This window comes from Canis lupus, chromosome 9 (genome assembly GCF_011100685.1).
Source record: "Canis lupus familiaris isolate Mischka breed German Shepherd chromosome 9, alternate assembly UU_Cfam_GSD_1.0, whole genome shotgun sequence".
Classification (NCBI taxonomy): domain Eukaryota; kingdom Metazoa; phylum Chordata; class Mammalia; order Carnivora; family Canidae; genus Canis; species Canis lupus.
This window is the reverse complement of record NC_049230.1, coordinates 30,709,700-30,719,084: the sequence shown is the minus strand read 5'-3', so window position 1 is coordinate 30,719,084 and position 9,385 is coordinate 30,709,700. Positions and strand designations below refer to the sequence as shown.

General features: G+C 41.3%; 1 long non-coding RNA gene across 4 annotated transcripts; it reads left to right on the top strand.

The window, feature by feature from the left end:
- Nucleotides 1–323: 323 nt before the first annotated feature.
- LOC102153130 lies at nucleotides 324–5,359 on the top strand. Of its 4 annotated transcripts, XR_005364537.1 has the most exons (5): nucleotides 324–517; nucleotides 2,417–2,532; nucleotides 2,944–3,031; nucleotides 4,338–4,416; nucleotides 4,870–5,359. It is a non-coding gene; the product is annotated as an uncharacterized LOC102153130 (long non-coding RNA). The 4 variants fall into 4 exon arrangements; XR_005364535.1 differs by having other exon boundaries at nucleotides 2,944–3,026; nucleotides 4,338–5,359; XR_005364536.1 differs by lacking the exon at nucleotides 4,338–4,416 and having other exon boundaries at nucleotides 5,012–5,359.
- Nucleotides 5,360–9,385: the final 4,026 nt, after the last annotated feature.

Below are 9,385 nucleotides of genomic sequence, written 5' to 3'. Positions count from 1 at the left end.
TAGGCGATTCAAGAAACGCTTACTGCGGGAAGTAGTACTGTCCACTGAGATGTGGAGGATGAATAAGCTTAGCAGTCGAGAGCATGGAAAGGATTTGAAGAGTGTGTCCAGTAGAGAGAGCAGAGAAGTAAGAACATGAACTATGTCCAGTGTGCTGCATTTAAAGGGTGAGGAAAGAGGATACATTGGAGTGGTGGTTTCCCGAATACCTAACATGCCTCCTTGTCTTTCCTGAGTGCTACTCAGAATACTCAGGCTTTGTGGGGGCACAAAGGCCAATAGGTGCATTATTACTCTAGAATAATCAGAAGGGGGTCACTATATCTTAGAATTTAGAACTTCTATATCTTCCAAGCAACTAACTCAGCAGCTGCTAGAGGATAAAAGACCTGAGACTTGAAGAAACACTATTATCTTAGTATTTACATTGAAACCCAGCAGACTCCTTGAGGAAATATGAGTCTACTCAACCTTATTCAGAGCTACATCACAGGACTGAAGGAATAGTCTAAACTGGGTAATCTGGGAGATGCAGGGGATAGTAGGGTGAAAGTGATGGGGAGATGCATATTTGTTTATTTGGGGTGGCAGATAATCAGGGACTGGTTAGATATATCAATTCAGCATACCCTTGGTGCAATTAAGGGTAGCGTCATAGAGAGGGGATGTATAAGACTCCAAATCCTAGGTGCTTAAAAATTAAGAAGCTTCTGACTATACAGAAAGCACTGGCATTAAGACAAATACCTGAAATAAAAAAGTATACCGTATGAAGACAAAGAATCATAGGATCTCAGGGCTCAAACAGGCTTCTGAAGTGACCTGGCTATCTCTTTTGTTTCATAGAAATAAACAGAGACCAAGGGATGATGAATTCTAGTCATCATCCATGTAGGCACCCATGAATGATCTCTCATAAGCGCCTAAAGAGTGCACCCAGTCTTACAGGCAGGGAACTGAAAGATGGAAGAGCTGTGTTTCTCTGGCTACATAACCATTAATAGTAAGCTCTTTAAGATAGTTTGAGAAATGACATGATACAGTAGAAACATCAAGAGTAAAGGACACAGTACTGAACTTGTTCTTAAAGGAAGTATAGGGTTTTCACAGGTTTGAATGGGAAGATACTGCAGACAGAGCAATCAGGACACACAGACAGTAACATAAACATACTAAGTCAAGACAGGAATTGACAACAAAGCATTTACAAAATAGCAGCAATTTCAGGCCACCTGGTCAGGATATGAATGGCAGGCACTTCCTTAACATCAATCCCACACCTGAACAAGAAGGAAAGTGAAGGTGATGGATACATTCAAATCTTCTGATCCCATATTTGCTAACCCAAAGCATCCAGTACTGCATTATGGATTTGAGTTATGAGAAATTTTATTTTCCAAAGGGCAAAGGAATAAAAAAGCATAGATGGGTATTAACTACTTAATTCAGATTTGTAAGGAAGGAAATAATGGTATGTGCAAGGTAGATAAGTGAAAGACGTGGTAGAAATGGGGCAGGATGCATCTTAAATATGCTGAGTGTTTATGGACATAATTTTAGTTCGTTTTCACAACAGCAAGGGGTGTGAACATGATTAACTCCATTTTAGGGATGAGAAAAATCAAGGCTCAGAGACATTAAGAGACTTGCTGGGGGCACAAAGCCAATAGGTGCTGCATTCGGTTTGAGTCCTACCTAGTCCGTCACCAATGCAAGTGTTCTTTCTATTACATGATAACTTCTCCCAAGAGCCCTGGGGGGAAAGGCTGTGGTGTCCTGAATTATGTAAAAAGTAAAGCAATGTAAAGAATTTTAACAAGGGCTGTGTACAATCCCATGGCTGAAGATAATAAAAGAAATAGAGCTTGTGAAGGATAGGCAAGTTTTCCTTCAACAATTTATCATGAAAATTTTCGAACATACAGAAAAGTTCTAAGTGAACACTCATCAAACCACCACCTAGATTCCTGCAAATAACACTACGTCATTTTTGCTTTATCAAGATTCAATTTTGTAAAGAAGTCAAAGTCTGAGTATATAATCACTGGCAATTATAATAAGTCTACAAATGATTATAAAACCATGGTCAAGAACCATGTTTCTTCATTTAACTCAGAATAACGAAGCTTGGCTCTTGGCACAGAGTCGGCCCTTGATAAATCTTTACTGAATAAAGGGATATCATAATCCCAGTGAGTAAAAACGGGCTTCAGTTAAAGAAGCTAGTTTATTTTTTTTATTTTTTAAGAAGCTAATTTAGAATGCTCTCAGATAAATGAATAATGGAGGAGAAAATGTTCTATAGATGGAAGGAGTCACTATTCACTGGGCTTCAATATATCAAAGGAGATCATTTGGTAGAGGCAAGAATAAGTTGAAGCTAGTTTTCTGTGTCTCCCAACACACACTGCAACAGGATGTGGAGCTTAAAACTAACATGGTAAAACTCATGAGAGAGAAGTGTGAAGCCTTTCATTTTGGCGGAGGATCAATTACACAAGTAAAGGCTGGGGCAACTGCTGCTTGACACAGGTGATATATTACAATTTGAAAGGAGGGTGGAAAGGGAACTGATTATTATGAGCCAATAGTGTAAATATATGATACAAGAAAAAAAGGTCTCCCAGACTTAGACGGCATGGGAGGAAGCACAGAATATAAAAAGTAATAGTTTCACTTTACTCTGAATATTCTACTCAACACTGGGAGCCACAGGAGTGCATTCAGTCAACAGGTCTATAGGAATAGAGGCGGTGGTTTTGGTGAGAAGGGGGTCAGAAAATTATTATAGAATCATTAAAGGAATCAGGGATATAAAGTACAGCATGATATCCATAGTTAACACCGCTGTATGTCATATAGCGGGTTGTTAAAGGAGTGGATCCTGGGAGTTCCCATCCCAAGGACAAATGCTTTTCTTTTCTCTTTATTGTGCCTACATAGATGATGGATGTTGGCTGAGCCTGTCATGGTGGTCATTTGGAAGCCTATGTAAATCGAGCCATCACACTGTATACCTTAAACTTGTATGGTGATGTATATCCATTGTTTCCCCAAAAGCTGAGGGAAAAAAAAAAAAAACTTGGGATGTTTAGACTAAGGAGGACAGAATAAGGGAGAATGTGATCATGATTTTCAAGCAGAGCCAACAGAAAAGTAGAGCTAATGGTCTCAGATGGCAGCTAAGCTGACTGACTACATATATTCACACATTTATGGATATAAAATATAGTCATAGTTTATATTTTTATTTTATTTTATTTAAGATTTCACCCATTTATTCACGAGAGACACACACAGAGAGAGAGAGAGAGAGAGGCAGAGACACAGACAGAGGGAGAAGCAGGCTCCATGCAGGGAGCCAGATGTGGGACTCGATCTCGGGACTCCAGGATCATACCCTGGACCAAAGGCAGGTGCTAAACCGCTGAGCCACCCAGGGATCCCCTATCTTTTTAAATACATAAAATATACATGCAGAAATACAAACATCAGAATTAAACCATAAGGATTCAAACATAAGGATTATTATGTGTTATGGTCCAGAAACAAAGAGAAAACAGAAGAGATAAAATGCAAAGAAAGCTGGAGATCAGGACTCATAGGAAGAAAGGACTTGTCAAGGATAGGGACACAACAGGATATCCCACATTCAGAGGTAATCCTACCTCTGATATTTCTCAAGACAGCAGGAGAGCAGTCAGGCGGATTAACCACCATCTACCCGCCCACCCTGTATACATACACACCCTAGAAACGGAGGAATCTGCCTCAAGATTCAATGATGGGACCTTGAGACAGACACACAATGTAGCTCCCAGGTACTGCTGCTGCAGGAGACCATGTGATGTCACCACAAGTCTTGCCATTCCCATTGGAAATTGGGTAGAGAGAGGGCCAATAGATATGGATCACACACTGCCTCTCCAGCAAGCCAAAAGCTGAACTTGCAATCTCAACTACAAAGAGGAACATAAAATAAACACTAAATATCCACGAAAAGTTTAGAGCATAAAAGGAGACAATAAATTCATAAAATAAAACTTATACCTGATGGGACGGCTGGGTCGCTCAGTGGTTGAGAGTCAACCTTCGGCTCAAGGCGTGATCCTGGGTCTGGGGATCGACTCCCACATCCAGCTCCCTGAGAGGAGTCTGCCTCTTCCTCTGTCTATGTCTCTGCCTCTCTCTGTGTGTCTCTCATGAATAAATAAATAAAATCTTAAAAAAATAAAAATAAAATGAAAAATAAAACTTACACCTCAAGAAACAGAGTTAATGGGGCAATTAGAACTGGCTTATGGAGAAAGACTAGATAAGCTCCTCATTATTTCCAGGATGAAAGCTAAGGCCAGTAGATGAAACTACCAGGAAGTTGGACTTCAGCAGAGTGTGAAATAAGAACTTCTCAAAAAAGTATGTTAATCCAACAATGAACTTCAATAAAGCACACACTGCTCTCATCTTGACTCCGTCATATATTGCATGTTTTTCACATGCTTAAAAGCATAGAAAAATGCCTTATGAAAACAGAGCAACTTAGCTTAAAAAAAAGGTTAGCCAACAGACTAAAATTAACTGGCCCTGATTCCAGAGAATAGGAATAACCTATAATCACTGGGACTGGCAAATAGTCACCTACAATAAATATTTGTTGAATAAATGTAAGCACTATCAAGACAAATACATGTCCATCTTCTTCAAACAGGAACAAGAGGGGTATTGTCTGAATTTTCATTCTACCAGAAAAGTCAACAAATAAATACATAATATAAATGTTAAGTGGTCATAACTTCCATGAATAAATATACAAATGCATGAGGGGACAAAGAATTAAGTGTGATTAATATTGTTTCACTTGTTTTGCAGCTGAGAGACTACTTTGAGAGGAGACACTTGAGCAGAGGCCTACATAAAGTGAAGCAGTGTATTAGAGTTATCAGTTGCGTGTAACAAATTACCCCAGAACTAACTGCCTTAAAATGAAACCTTTGCTATCTCGATGTTTCAGATGCCTGCACCGGTGCATGGGTTCAGCTGGTTCCAGTGTCCCTGGCTCAGCATCTCCTGCCAGGCTGCAAACAGGATGTCCTCTGGGACTGCAGTCATTGCAAAGCCCAACAGGGAAGGATCGACTTCCAGTCTCACTCAGATGGTTGTTGGCAGGATTCAGTGGCTCCTCGGTTGTTGGAATGACTGTCTCAGTTCAGACTGGCTGTTGGCCAAGAGTCCACCTTCAGGGATCCCTGGGTGGCGCAGCGGTTTGGCGCCTGCCTTTGACCCAGGGCGTGATCCTGGAGACCCGGGATCGAATGCCACGTCGGGATCCCAGTGCATGGAGCCTGCTTCTCCCTCTGCCTGTGTTTCTGCCTCTCTCTCTCTCTCTCTCTCTCTCTCTCTCTGTGACTATCATAAATAAATAAAAATTAAAAAAAATTAAAAAAAAAAAAGAGTCCCCCTTCAGTTCTTTGTCACACCAGTCTCACCATAGGCCAGCTCACACATGGCAACTTGCTTCATTGGAACAAGTACGCCAGGAGAGCCAGAGAGAATTAAGCAAGGATGAGGTCACAGTCTTTTATAACCTAATGTCGATATGACATCCCATCACTGCTGTTACTCTTCAGAGAAAGCCTCTTCTATTCTAGTCCATTCTTTAGAAGCTAGTCATTAGGTCCAGCTCACATATGGGGAGGGGGGAGGACTACATAAAAGTGTTACTATCAGGAGTTGGGGGCCACTGAGAGCCATGTCAGAAAGCTGCCTACCGTTGGCAGAGCACTGTATACAAATCTGGGGCGGGATGTACAGCATTCCAGATGTTGGGAATAGCAAAGACCATAGCAATTTTGAGGTACAGAAACGAGGCTGGGGAGAAATCAGGAAAAGGAAGTGGAGCTTGAAAAGTAGGCAGGGGCCCGATCCTGTGTCACATGGAACTGTTCAGGTCCTGGTAGGTTTCTTTTTTTTTTTTTTTTTTAAGATTTATTCATTTATTTATGATAGACATAGAGAGAGAGAGAGAGAGAGAGAGAGGCAGAGACACAGGAGGAGGGAGAAGCAGGCTCCATGCAGGGAGCCTGACGTGGGACTTGATCCTGGGACTCCAGGATCGCGCCCTGAGCCAAAGGCAGGTGCCAAACCCCTGGGCAACCCAGGGATCCCCAGGTCCTGGTAGTTTGGATTTGATTAGGAGCAGTGAAGACAATTCCTTGGAAGGATTTGAGCAGAAGAGGTTAAACTAACCTTTCTTTTATAAAACTGGAGTGATAGTAAATGGCACAGTCTATTCATTTACTTGGTTTCATCTACTTTTAATGACCTTCCTAAGGGGAAGCTGGCGATTAAATCCATGTCAGTTATTCTCTATATTAAAAAGTTTTATTGGTTCCTACCACCCTGAATCTGACAAGCTAGTGATCTAAGAAGTGATGCAAAATGATAGATTTGTTAGCATGTGGGTCCCCTATGTTGCATTTGTGGAAGAAGGCCCACTAATTTATTATTATCATTATCATTTATTATGATTTTGTCATCATTCACTGCAATCAAATGAGCTTGTCTCATCACAACCTCAAGCAAAAGTCCGGAAACCACAGGGATTTGGACGGAAGTGAAGGTGACCCTGAATGTGTATGTGGAGCCACCAGCGAAGTTCATCCATAGCCCAGGGATGTGCAGGGAATGGAGGGGCTACTTCCTCCCAGAGAACCAACACACTTAAATTGCTAAATCCTTCTCCCTAGGCATCTGGGTCAGTTAATCCCAGCCCAGGGCCACCAGCTGAGCTCTTCCCTGGCCAAGCTGCCCTGCTTTGAAATTCTCCCCCAGGCCACCTCACCCAATGATGTCAGCAGGGGTGAGCGCCCTGCCGGCCCTCCCCTCTCACAAGATGATGTGCAAGGGGAAACGGACTCTGTCTGTGCTCAGGAAACATCTGGTCGATCCGCTAGTCCTCAAGCGGGTCTCTGGCTGTTCTGTAAATTAGGGGAACAGAATAGGATGGGAAGACATGGAGCTTCAGTGATTAGCCAACCTCGACAGCAAGTTACAAGCTGAAAGGAGATGTGAGGAAACGGCCTCCCTGGCAGGCCCTCTCCAGGGACCCGGCACCACTGCCACACGGTCACATTTCCCAGCTTGTAATGGAAAACAAAGGCTGTTTACAAGAGCTTAAAGTAGCTGGAATGGGAACAGGAGCCAAGCGGTATAGTGGAGGCTGAGCTTCTACTTGGAAGCTTTCAGCAGTCCAGTAATTATTCAGTACCAGGCCTGAAGGGCAGGCTCCTGGTGAGGACTATTACTCTCTCTCCCGTGGAAAATGAAACACCACATTCACTGGTAAGCAGAATCCATGACCACGTAAAAACAGATCCAGCCCCTCGTTAAGTGTTTGACATAAAACAAAACTTGCTGTATGTCCTCCCTGAGCTCTAAGTACCCTTTTTGTCCTGCTTGGTATCCACTGGCTTTTTCTCGGTTTATGAACCACTAGAGACAAATCAGGTAAGATAGATAGGAGAAAATGGACTTGGTGTGCTGCCCTCTCCCCCACCCACCTCCCTACCTGTCCCTGGGGGAATACAGGTTTTCTGAACCGTCAGGATTCTGGCCTGCAAATGAAAAGCTCTTCTCTTCTCCTTCTGCTTTGCCTGCTGCCTCTCTCCCCTCCTCCAGTTAAATCAATAAGACCTTTCCCGTCTGGGTTTTCAGATAGTCGGTGTAAGTCTTCAAGAGAGTCGACTCAAAATATATAGCAAAAGAATTTTTTTTTTAATTCTAAGTACAAAGGAAAAAACAAAAAATCCTGAAAGAAAATAATTCTAGCTTTAAAACATTTCTAAAACTTCATTTGTTCTCAAAGTCCACTCTTTGGTGAGAATTAGGTGGAACACAGGATCGAGCGTACCCTTTTTTGGTGCCCATCTTTCTGACATAGCGCTCAAACTGAGGTCATGGGGCTTTAGGATTGTAGCTCTACCATGGAGTCATCCATTCCTTCAGCAGATGGTTTTAATAGTTTTTGTGTTCTATATATGGAGAATATAGTTAGGAGCAAGACAAGGTTCCATGCTCTCTCAGTCTTCATACATGAACAACGAGGAAATGACCTGATGTGTGCAAAGTGCTAAGCTTGTGCCGACATTTCATAAGTGGCCGATAAATGCTGGCTATTCTTGGTTATTACCCCCAATTGCCCCTATCTGTCTGTTTCTCTCTCCAGCATGTGCTTTGCCTCAGAATATCCCATCTGTCTGTGAAGACAATCCTTCTTAATTTCTGTCCAAATTCAAGATTTATCATAAGAAACTGGCTCACAGGATTATATGGGCTGAGATGTCCCAAGAACATTTGAGAGACTACTTTAAAGTAGACCTATCATAAAATACAGTTATTGAGGAAAAGCTCATTTATAAACTTTTGTCTTACATAAATCTACTTAATTTACTTGGCCATAACAATTATATTTAGATTACTCAGAAAACTTCTAGAGACATTAAATAGCTGGCCATCTAAAATTGCCTTCTGACAAATTCTGTCACAGAATTTTATGTGAACGTAACATAAGCTTATTTGACTTTTAGTAAACTGAGGAAGAATAAAAGTATTATACTTAATACTGGGAACTCTCAAGATCTCCCTGTTTCAATTAAACCAATAAACCTAAATTAGCTTTTATTTACTGAGGACTATCCTAGATCATGTGAACTTGCCAAATATTTGGGTTAGTTTCTGTATTTATCAGAGTATATTTATATAATGCTTATTTGTCTTTTAGCCAGTATATAGAACACTTCATCGATTAACTTGACAGGTTAAAAATACAACCTTCCTACAGTCCAGCAATTACACTACTAGGTAATTACCCAAAGGGATACATGCACCCTGATGTTTGTAGCACCGTTATCTACAATCGCCAAATTATGGAAATAGCCCAAGTGTCCCCGACTGATGAATGGATAAAGAAGATGTGATGTATATATTTTAAATGGAATATTACTCAGCCATAAAAAATGAAATTTTCCCATTTGAAATGACATGGATAGGGCTACAGTTTATCATGCTATGCAAAATAAGTCAGAGAAAGATAAATACTGTATTTCACTCATATGTGGAATTTAAGAAACAAATTGAGCAGAGGGGAGAAAAAGAGAGGCAAGCTAAAAAACAGACTCAACTATGGAGAACAAACTAATGGTTATCAGATGAGGAGGGATGTGAGGTGTGGGGGAACTAGGTGATGGGGATGGAAGAGCACACTGGTTGTGATGAGCACTGGGTGTCCTGTGGAAGTGTTGGATCACTGTACTGTATACCTGAAACTAATATTACACTGCATGTTAATAGGAATTTATTAAAAGTTTTAAAAAACTAAATTTGGCAA